At 41.1% G+C, this 10,526-nt stretch overlaps 1 long non-coding RNA gene across 1 annotated transcript; it reads left to right on the top strand.

Annotated features, from left to right (window-relative positions):
* Positions 1-6,880: 6,880 nt before the first annotated feature.
* On the top strand, positions 6,881-7,740 carry LOC119773812. Its single transcript, XR_005279458.1, has 3 exons — positions 6,881-6,924; positions 7,007-7,093; positions 7,660-7,740. It is a non-coding gene; the product is annotated as an uncharacterized LOC119773812 (long non-coding RNA).
* The last annotated feature ends 2,786 nt before the right edge of the window (positions 7,741-10,526 follow it).

The raw sequence follows: 10,526 nt of genomic DNA, 5'->3' as shown, positions 1-10,526 counted from the left end.
AAGACATTTTTTACACGGGAAAAAAACCACACGAACTTTTCACGCAAAAAAAACCAAAAAATCTTTCATAATGGAAACAAAATAAGCTCTAAGGGAATATTAAAGGAAAAGAAAAATTCTCCTTTTGCTTTTGGGGCCCTTCTTTTGAAATCCCTTTTTTTTAAGTATTTTTGAGTATTATTTTATTTATTGGGGCGTTTTTTCCCCCTCTTTTTGGGTTTTTTGAAATTTATTTTTTGTTTGTTTTTGCTGTTATTTTTATTTTTTTTTTATTTTTTATTTTTTTATTTTTTAAATTATTATTATTTTTACGCAAAAATGGGTCATGTAAACGAAGCTTTTGCATTGGTTGCCTTAATTATCCACCCAATCATGACTCCATGCCGTTCCTACTTCTAATTCTTTGTGGTTAACATAAACCTTGCAGTCAGCCTGCCATTTAATAAGGGGCGTTAATTTGGCGAGCTACCCGGGAGTCTTGTAGTGGGTTTTTGAATAATTGAATAATTCCGCGCATTTTTTATTTTGGATTGCTATCATTACAATAACAAAAAAAAAAAAAGGGATTTTGTTACCCAGGGGGGTTAAAAAACATGCAACGATCTGTTTTAGTTACTGGCCCAGAGCAGTGGGAGAAAAAGAGATTTTGTCGTTTAGAATGTTTTTGGTTCATAAAAAAGGTTTTCCATGTCATGACCCACAAAGTAATTTTAAAAAAACCTGTTGTGGGTTTTTGAAGAAATTCTACATTAAATGCACTACAACCCCTTTTCCCATTAATTACCCCCCAAACCACGTAGATGCATATTTCGTGTTATTCTTCCGCTTCAGAGTAGCGCCTCAGTGGTAGCAGCAGCCCCCCCAGGATACTTTGATGACTGAAGAACATACCCAAACGAATGGAAAAAACGGTTTTTTGGGAGGTCCTGAAAGGTGTAATGGTTTAAAATCAGCACACTTTTTGGAGACAACAGGAGTGATGATGAGTTTGAGATGGTGATGATGGCGATGATGTGGTGGTGGGGATAAGAGGGGGGAAAAAAAAAAAAAAGAAGGTCCTCCCCCTAGCACATCTTGCAAAGTCGCAGATGTTCCACCTGTGCTTTAAAGCCCTTCAGCTCCTCCAACCCATTCGCCCACGACGCAGGGAGCACCCCTGGCCCCCGTCACTCACGTATACCCCCCAATCGAGCGTTCCTTTGTCGGGGAATGACCTTTTCCAAGGACGTTCAAAGAGTTGTGGTGGGCATGTTGTAAAAAAGGGGTGATTTTTTTCCCATCTTCACTTAGATCCGCTATTTTCGGGAAAAAATTCCTAAACCAAGAAATAAGCGGCTTGACTCATGGCGATCTAAAAATCGAACTGTTACTCGTGTTTCCCAGCCTTTTAGATTGCTGTTAATCGGGCGAATTGTGGAAAGTTTGTTGTCACCCCTGCAGATTTAATTAATGTTTGACCCCCTTGACCCCCTTTCCCCATCTTCTTCAAGTCCTTGATTCAGCTTTTCAGACATCAGGATGGAGAGGAGCTTTTCACTCTTTTTAAAACCTTTTCCCAAAACCCCGGGAGAGCGGCCATTTCCTTCTCCAGCGTTGCAGCTTCCCTCCACATAATAAAAAGAGGGGAATATACCCAAGGACAAGAACAAAATTTACTTAAACAGTTCTGCCGGGGATCTGGGACAACTCAGCCCATCCCCAAAGTTAAACCCTTTGAGGAGAAAAAAAAGAAAACCTCCCCCATTTTCTGAACTTTTGTTGTCCTCTGGACGAGGAGGACAGAAAAATTGCAAAAGAATCCTAATGAAAGGGCACTTCAGTCATCTAACAAAAAGTGACCATTAAGTCTCAGAGTATGCCTTGTGTCATACCAGTTAATGAAGAACTGAAAAAAAATTAAAAAAGCAGATTCAAAAACCCCAAGGGCAGTGTCTTCCTTCATGTCCAAAAGACACCTTTAATGCAAAAAATCGGAACTGCAACAGCCCAATCTAAGCCAGGACCAGCAACACCTCCCTCAGACGGGAAGCCCAAAAGCCATGGAACTGTTTTAACTGGGGTGAGGATGGCATATGTCTTCCCAATGCGAACAAAGCAAACCCAACCCCTTGGGGAAACAAAAGAGAAGCAGCTTCGTCAGAAACAAAAAGTGTGGGATGGGAAAAAGTAAGTCGCAGTTAAACTAAATGCGTTCCTGTGAGGGGACACCCAGGAGCGCTACCATCCTGTCCCAAACCCTTTTCTGAATCCAATTTTGTATTCCCTAGGGTTTTCATCTGTACAAGAGCAGGGCCAAATCCAAATAAAGGGAACCAACTTCAGTCCCTCCTTGACTTGGGTCCAATCACTAAGTCCCCCATTAAATTTTATAATCCCACCTCTTTGCCCATAAAATAATGTCTTTGAAAAAATCTGTTGGAAGTTGAGGGCGCCAATGGCCAGAATTACCTTTTCCCTTGGGTACATTGAATTAAAATTTTATTTTCCCCACCTGAATTTCTTGGCTCCCCAAAATTGAAGTGGACCCCAGCCTTGGTAGTCCCAAACACCAAAACCACACATCCATTTTACTGTAGGCACAATACATGGACATTGCCTACAAAAAGCACTTGAGACCCAAATCTAACTTTTAAACCCACTCTTTTGGGTTAATGTTTTGAAGACCTGCAGAACAGGTAGTTCAAAAACTCACCCGACACCCTTTTTTTTACTTGGGGCCTGTCACCCCAAACCCCCCTATTATTGGCCCAAACTGTTTTCCTTGAGGGAGTTTGACCACCGGGTGTTGGGAAAGAAAGTGGTTTTTGTTGAACACCCAAACCCCTTTCTGCCCTTGGGGGACTTATGGTTAAAGCCTGTCTCAAAACATACCCCCAACTCGGCCCTTTTTACCCGCCAGTGGGGGTAACAATGAGCAGATCTCCAAAATCTCCCCACGAGAGCAGAAATTGCCGAGATTGCCCCCTTTTAGAGTCGTTATCTCAAAAGAGCAAAGTGTCAAAATCCATGACAAGCCCCCAGAGTCTTTAAAAAACCTCACTTCAATACAATTTTGGAGAATCACCTCTAACACCAAATGGAAAAATCGGTCATTTCAAAGCTCAACAGATAAGAGGTCCTTTTGCCAAACATGACCTTTTTTTTTGGTTGTAAGAAAAAAGGGGAAAAAAAAACAAAAAAAAAATTGTTGACCCTGCACCATTCAAACAAGACCACGCCTTACATCCACGGATTTTGATGCTGTGAAAAACATCTTCAAGAACTGTTTAGTCGGGAATAAAACCTGAAAACGAATCTCCCTTTGCTTCACCTATTGTGGGGGTGGTAAGAAAAAAAGGCTCTGTGCGCCCCCGTATTTATTTTCGGAAACTTAACCCACAAACCATTTAAAGATGTTTTCCCTTCCGAACTAGAAGAGTTCACCGCCTGGGAGCTCGAAAAAGGTTTTCTTGTTGGGGGACCTAAAATCTGGGTATTACCAGATAGAAAAGGAAGAAGTGACAAGCACCAAAAACAGCTTTTGTTTGTCCTTTAGGCTTTGGGAAATTTAAAGTATGCCCAAGGAGGACCCAAAGCCCAAAACTTTTCAAGACCAAAGGAAAAATGCATGGGTGAGTCCATCTGAAAGAAGTTTTTGGGTTTTTTTGATGATTTGAAACATTTTTCACCAACTCTTAAGAACATGAAGAAAGATTTTTAAAAATCCAAAAATTAAAGGACTTTGGACAAAAATGTCCATTGAAAAATGGGTGTTCTTTCAAAATTCAGTGAAGTATCTTGGCCATGTTGTGTCCAAGGATGGGTGGAGACAGACCCCAAAAAATTTTCCACCCTTGCATCTTGGCCATGCCCAAAAAACCCGGGAACTTTCGATCGTTTTTGGATTTGCGGGTTTATCGGCGATTTCTGAAGGACTATTTGCAATTTTTTTAAAAATTTGCATGACCTTCTGCTGGCTATCCACCTACCAAAAAAACTAAAACCCACGTTTAAAGCCCAGAATATTTCAACCCAAAAAAGCCTTTTGCTGAAAGTTGGACTGAAACCGTCGCATGCATTTAACACCATTATTGAAAAACTCACTACTTCCCTGTACTTATATTTGCAGATTTTCGAAGCCCAAAACTCCCCATACTGATGCCAGTTTTCAGGCCTTGGAGCATGCTTATCAAGAAAATAATGGCAAAAAAACGGTTTGTCTTATCAAATTTGAGGTTGTCCAGAAGTGAAATCAAATACCCCGCACTAAATTGAATTTTGGCACTTTAAAAAGGGGGGTTTACTAGAAATTTAATGACTACCCTATAAGGCACACAATTCACGTGGGCACAGAAAACAATCGTTGACCCCCCCTTTGACATCAGCTAAGCTTTTCGCTACAAGTATAGATGGTTTCTGCTTGTCCACATTTACCTTTAAGATTGTTTACGAGCAGGAAAACAGAATGCAGATCTGATGGGCTGTCCGCAACCCCATCCTGAGATGCCTGATGACCCCTTAAATCCTGCAAAAAAAAGGGAGAGGGGTGTTTTGGTTCGTTCAAATCATTCGGGGAAAAACCCGGTTGCACCCCCTTGACCACACATTGTTTAAGCCCTCTGTGACCCCCCCCTGGGGTGTCCGCTCAGCAAGACCATGCCCTTGTTCTCTTTTGTCTGTCATGTGGGGAAAGCCCCTGGGCTTTTCACAAAGATGCCCAATTTTCCATGTGTTCTGCCCCCGGTTCTCTAATGCTTCTTGCTGCCAAACAGCGGTGATCCTATCAACCAATATGTGATTTCTCAGCTTTGGGGAGGGGGAAATTCCCACCGATCGTGAGGGGTGAACTTCCAACGCCCCCCTCTGAGGAAATAAATAAAATGGAGCTCCCTAACAACCCCTTTTCAGGGGCGGGGAAGTGGGGGCAGTGTTACCTATCAGCTAGTGTTACCAGAGGAGTGTCGGGATATGTGATGGTTTTAGCTTCTGATCATATGGGCCCCTTGGGATCGAGAGGAATTAGACTTTATTCTTCCGGTTCTTTTGGGCCCCGAAAGTCCACTGATGTTTTTCAACAAAAAAAAAAACCTTGAACGTGGTAAAAAAAAAAACCTTACCAGAACGGGCGCACCTCTCGTTAACTCAAAACTTCAAGACCTCTAGACAGTGTGCATGGGGCTTCCCCGTCTTGGGCCAGATGCAAAGGAAAGTATTCTTTTGATTACAGATCACTTCACAAAATATGCTGTTGCTGTTCCAACACCAAATCAGAAAGCTCGAACTATTGCTAAATGCTTGTGGGAAATTTTTTTTGTCCACTATGGCATTCCAGAAAGGTTACACAGTGACCAAGGACCAGATTTTGAGTCCCGTACCATCAAGGAACTGTGTGATATTGCTGGCATCCATAAAGGAAGGACAACTCCTTATCACCCCAGAGGTAACCCTGTGGAAAGATTCAATCGCACATTGCTTAGCATGCTAGGGACATTAAGTGAGCAGAATAAATCTCGATGGAAAGATTTTGTAAAACCCCTTGTTCATGCATACAACTGCACTAAAAATGATGTCACTGGGTTTTCTCCATACGAACTAATGTTTGGTCGCCAACCTCGTCTTCCCATAGATGTGGCTTTTGGGTTACCACTGGAAGAGGACACTTCCACATCCCACCTGCAGTATGTCCAAAGACTGAAAACGCATCTGCAAGACAGCCATCAGTTGGCTGCGGAAAACTCAGAGAAGGTGATGTCCCGTAATAAGACCTCTTTTGATCGGCATATCACCATTTCCGAACTTGCCGTAGGCGACAGGGTCCTTGTTAGAAACGTCCGACTGAGAGGAAAGCACAAATTGGCTGACAGATGGGAACCTGACATATATGTAGTGGTAAAGAGGGCTGGCAACCTCCCTGTTTACACTGTAAAACCAGAGAACCAGGATAAACCTCTCAGAACACTCCATCGTGACCTTTTGTTGCCCTGTAATTTCCTGGCTGAACAGAGCCCTGTAAAAAACTTACCTGTGAGGAGGAAAAAGCACCTGCCTGTGAACTTACCTGACCCTAACAATGAAGATTCATCAGAAGATGAGATCATCTCACCTCTGAACGATCCTTCTTCCTTCGAGCCTGTGAAATTCATCACTGTTGTTAATTCACCAGTACCTCCTGTCCAGCAACCTGTTCCACCTGCAGACCTACCTGAAGTTCCTGATCAGCCCCCATCCTCTGCTGCAGAAGAGGATTTGGAACAGGAGCTCCTAGTCGTCACAGAGGAACCAGGGGAATTTCAACCTGTGGACAGAGAGGCGGTAAACATCAGTTCGGAAACTGATTCTTCAGGAGATCCTGCCGCTGAGGGAGGTCCTGTTCCTGAACCTGTTACTCCAGAGCCCTCCACCAATAATATGGAACCAAAAGCGGACTTAATTGTTCAAACAGAATCAAGTCCCGAAACAGAACCGTCAAGCTCCGTAACAGAACCATCGAGTCCTGAAGCAGAACCATCTTTGCGGAGGTCAACCCGAGCAAGAAGACCACCGTAACGTTTACAGTACTCACAACTCGGTCACCCGCTGTTGAAGAGTATCCAGTTGTTGTTTCATGGACTGACTACTGCATTTACACATGCTCTTGAAGGGACTGAGGCAGTTGAACACATGACTGTTCCTGGTATTATCCAGCCAGTCATCCATGCTCAACCTGGTCCATGTACGGGGACGTGCATGGGATCAGGGGGGGAACATGTAACCCACGTTACCACCATGGCCCACCCACCTGCCCTTTAAGCCGTCCCTTTAAATTCTGGTACCCTCATGTGTATTTCCGGGATTTCCCACGGTGCTGCTGCTCACTGTTGGTTGTGGCGTCTGTTGTTAATAAAACAATCAGAATCTCCAGCTCAACTCATCACTATACAAAACACTAGAACTTGAGGATCTGCGGTGAGTTTTTAAGTACCAACCGAACTTGATGATTTACCTGCAATACTAGCGTCGCTAATATACCCGCTGCAATTCTCACCAGGCTGGGCTTTGTTGACGCCTGGTACACCATTCTGATGAGAACAAGTTGACGTTATATCCACCTTCTCAGACAATCTGTTACTCGACGGTGAGTAAATATTCATTCACATATAATATGGGGCGTTATTTCCGCCGCCAGTTAGCATTAGCTACCCACTCGACAATCAGTTGCTACATCAGTTCAGTCCACTTACTAATTACTTACTTAATAAAAAGTCATACTGTTAAAGCCGAATTAAAGGCCACACCTTTAATATTTAAAGGCTTGCTTTTTCAACTTTAGATTTGATTGTTTTCCATGATTTCTTTGGTTATTGTTGTATTTCATGCTGGTGCATCAATGAAGTCTGGTACCTAATATGATTTTGTTTGTAGCTACTTTGATCAATCACATTCTTAAAGTTGATTGGTTTGATTTATTATTAGTTGTTGTAACGACTGCTAATTACTTTGAGAAATTGAGAACTTGAATTTTGAAGTGCACTTTTCCTTTTAAAAGGACTTTTCTTTTTATTACCCCTTCTCATTTTTATAAAATGGGAAGTGGTAGTCAATACATAGCAGTATGTATTTGTTTTGTTTTTTTTCCCCATTTAGCTTATATAAATATAACATTTATATATGAACCTAATGTATGTTTTTCTGGCCTTTTAGGTCAGGTTTTTTTTTTTCCCCCTTCATCGACTTGCTTGATGACGGAGGATGGCGAGCTACCCACACACCATCTGGTGGTAGGAAAAAAGACACTTTTCACACAGGAAAACCACACGACACTTTTCACGCAGGAAAACCAAACAATACTTTCCATAATGGAAACAAAATAAGCTCTAAGGGAGTATTCAAAGGAAAAGAACAATTCTCCCGTTGCTCTTGGACCTTCTTTTGAACTACATTTGTTTTGTGAAGTATTATTGAGTATTATTTATTTATTGGGGCGTTTTTTCCCCCTCTTCTTGGTTCTTTTGAACAATTTATTTTTTGTTTCGTTTTTGCTGTTATTGTTATTATTTTTATTATTATTATTATTATTATTATTATTATTATTATTATTATTACTATTATTATTATTATTAATATTATTATTATTTTTACTGCAATAAATGGTCATGTAAACGAAGCTTTTGCATTGGTTGCCTCAATTATCCACCCAATCATGACTCCATGCCGTTCCTACTTCTAATTCGATGTGGTTAACATTAAACCTTGCAGTCAGACCTGCGCATTTAATAAGAGCGTTACACTATGTAAAGGTGCTTTGGGGGGCGGGGGGTGGGGGGGGGGGGGGCTGAATTAACAGTCAGTGATGCAAAGGATGCACTTGAAGCAATATTTGGAGTTGCATTTAGAAATTTAGAATGTTTAATAAAAGTTAAGGTTAGTATTGATAAGCTAATGAAACCCCAGAAAATTACAATATCATATAAACCTAAAAAATAAGTGTTTTTAAAGAAATTTCATGCTTCTAAAATGTAAAATTAAGCCAAAAAAAATTACACATTTCATCATCATGATCTTGAAGTATTTTCCAATTTCTTTGATTTCATAATTACCTGTACAGTATTTCGCTGGTTATATTCTCTGATAGTTTCCATTTTAGTTAATTTGATTATTAGCTATTTTTTAATAGCAAATAGTAATTGTCATGTTCTTGTACATTTTCTTGTGATTGCTTGAATTTTGCTGTGCTTCTTTTGCTTTTTTCTAATACAACAAACTATAGCTCCTACATACTTTTCCCAGCTGCTATGCCTTAGCCTTTTGTGGGGTCAATAGTAAGAACATTATACAGGGTAAGAAAGGAACACTGGACAACTTTGGCCTTATGAATGTCATTACACAGTGGACATGCACATAGATGATGCTTGTTAAATTGGGATTACAGCTCTAACTACAAAATAATTATACAAATGTAGCAATTAAGCTCCCAATTATAAAACCCAAAACATATGAATGGTACATGGCCGGTTATTTTTTTATGCTTTATCAAGTCAGAAGACTTGACCAAAACACTACACTCTGTCATTCCAACATTCACGCACACACTCACACACTGATGGTAGCAAGCTACATTGTAACCGCAGCTTCCCTGGGGCCTGTGTCTCTCCTATTGACAGGATTGCAGCCCAGTAGCTGACCTGATTACTCACTTCATTCACCTGCCGTTCCCTCCCTGCTCTCTAATTATAATTCATCTTATTCACCTGTTCCCTGTGCTATATATACAGTTCAGCCCAGCTATCAAGGCCAGATCATTATTCTTAGTTTATTTGAAGTTTTCATGTAGCTGTTCATGTTTGAGAGGGTGTTAGTGTTTGTCTCCTGTCCACAGATCGTGTCCCGGCTCTTCTCTGCTTAGCCCTCTGGTTTTGGCTCCAAGTGCAGAGGAGGCTAGTTTTAATTCCTGTATATCTGTATATATAACTGTATAAGTAAAGTTTAAAGTTCTGCAGTTATCCTCGTACCATGTCTTTTTGCTGTTCCTCTCAACCACTGAACCCGCCTGACACCATCTGAGCGTGTCTGTCTGAGCTCTATGCTGGACTCCTAGAACTCTGAACCTGCCTGAACGCTCTGTGGATTCTTGGAACCCTGGATCTGTCAGTTCTTGTTTGGATTGGAACTCCTGGATCTCAGAACAGTCCTGTTCTGAACTGTTTCTCTGACCTGTATCGGTCTTATGCCTGCTCACTAGGGTTGCTGCATCAGGTACATCTGGATGGCTCAGTCTTGCATCTTATTGGCAGAGCATAGGCTGATCCTGTCTTTGATGAGAGGATGGACTGAACTGTTTAACCAGTTAAGTGACTCATACAGATAATCATCTCCCGTCAGATGATTGTGCTCACTTACCTGTGTTTTTCCCTTCTGTAATTGGGTGGTTCCCCCCTTGAAGCCCCCGCATGTCCGCTGATTTACAACAGCTCGCATTCAGTTTCTGTTTTGTAATTAAACATTATAAAAAAAACTCATTTACCGGTAAGGTAAACTGGAAAGTGAATCAAAAGAGGCATGTGTCGTATGTGTCATATGTATATCACAAGTTTACTTTTAATATATTGCTCATCTTTGATATTAATTTCCTTCTTTTACCTTTACTTTCTTTAAAAAATATCTTGTCTTATCTGATCTTGTAAACAAATTTTGATAATCAAATAAACTTGCTTTGTCATTGTGCAACTGTTACATGGCTTGGTCACTAAGTTAGAGTTTTAATCTAACTAATTAACCCAGTGCCTCCGTCCCTCCAATTAAATGCTTTTGTGAGACGAACATCTCATTTTAACATCTCACTGCCTGACTCGCCTGACTACTGGGTCCATCTGTTAAGTTTGATGACACCTATAGAGGCCCAAGAGCAGCAAACAAGAGGCTGTTGAATGAAGTCAGCTTCTTAAGCAGACTCTGTCACGGGGATGTGACGTGAACAGGAGTCACTCATTGAGGATCGAATGTCAGATGTCATTAGCATTCGATACTCAACAGCCATATACCGTACCACAGCCAAAGCCTTCTAATAACAA

Source organism: Cyprinodon tularosa, unplaced genomic scaffold, assembly GCF_016077235.1.
Source record: "Cyprinodon tularosa strain WSP-4 unplaced genomic scaffold, ASM1607723v1 ctg12, whole genome shotgun sequence".
NCBI classification, from domain to species: domain Eukaryota; kingdom Metazoa; phylum Chordata; class Actinopteri; order Cyprinodontiformes; family Cyprinodontidae; genus Cyprinodon; species Cyprinodon tularosa.
This window is presented reverse-complemented; position numbering and strand designations above follow the sequence as displayed.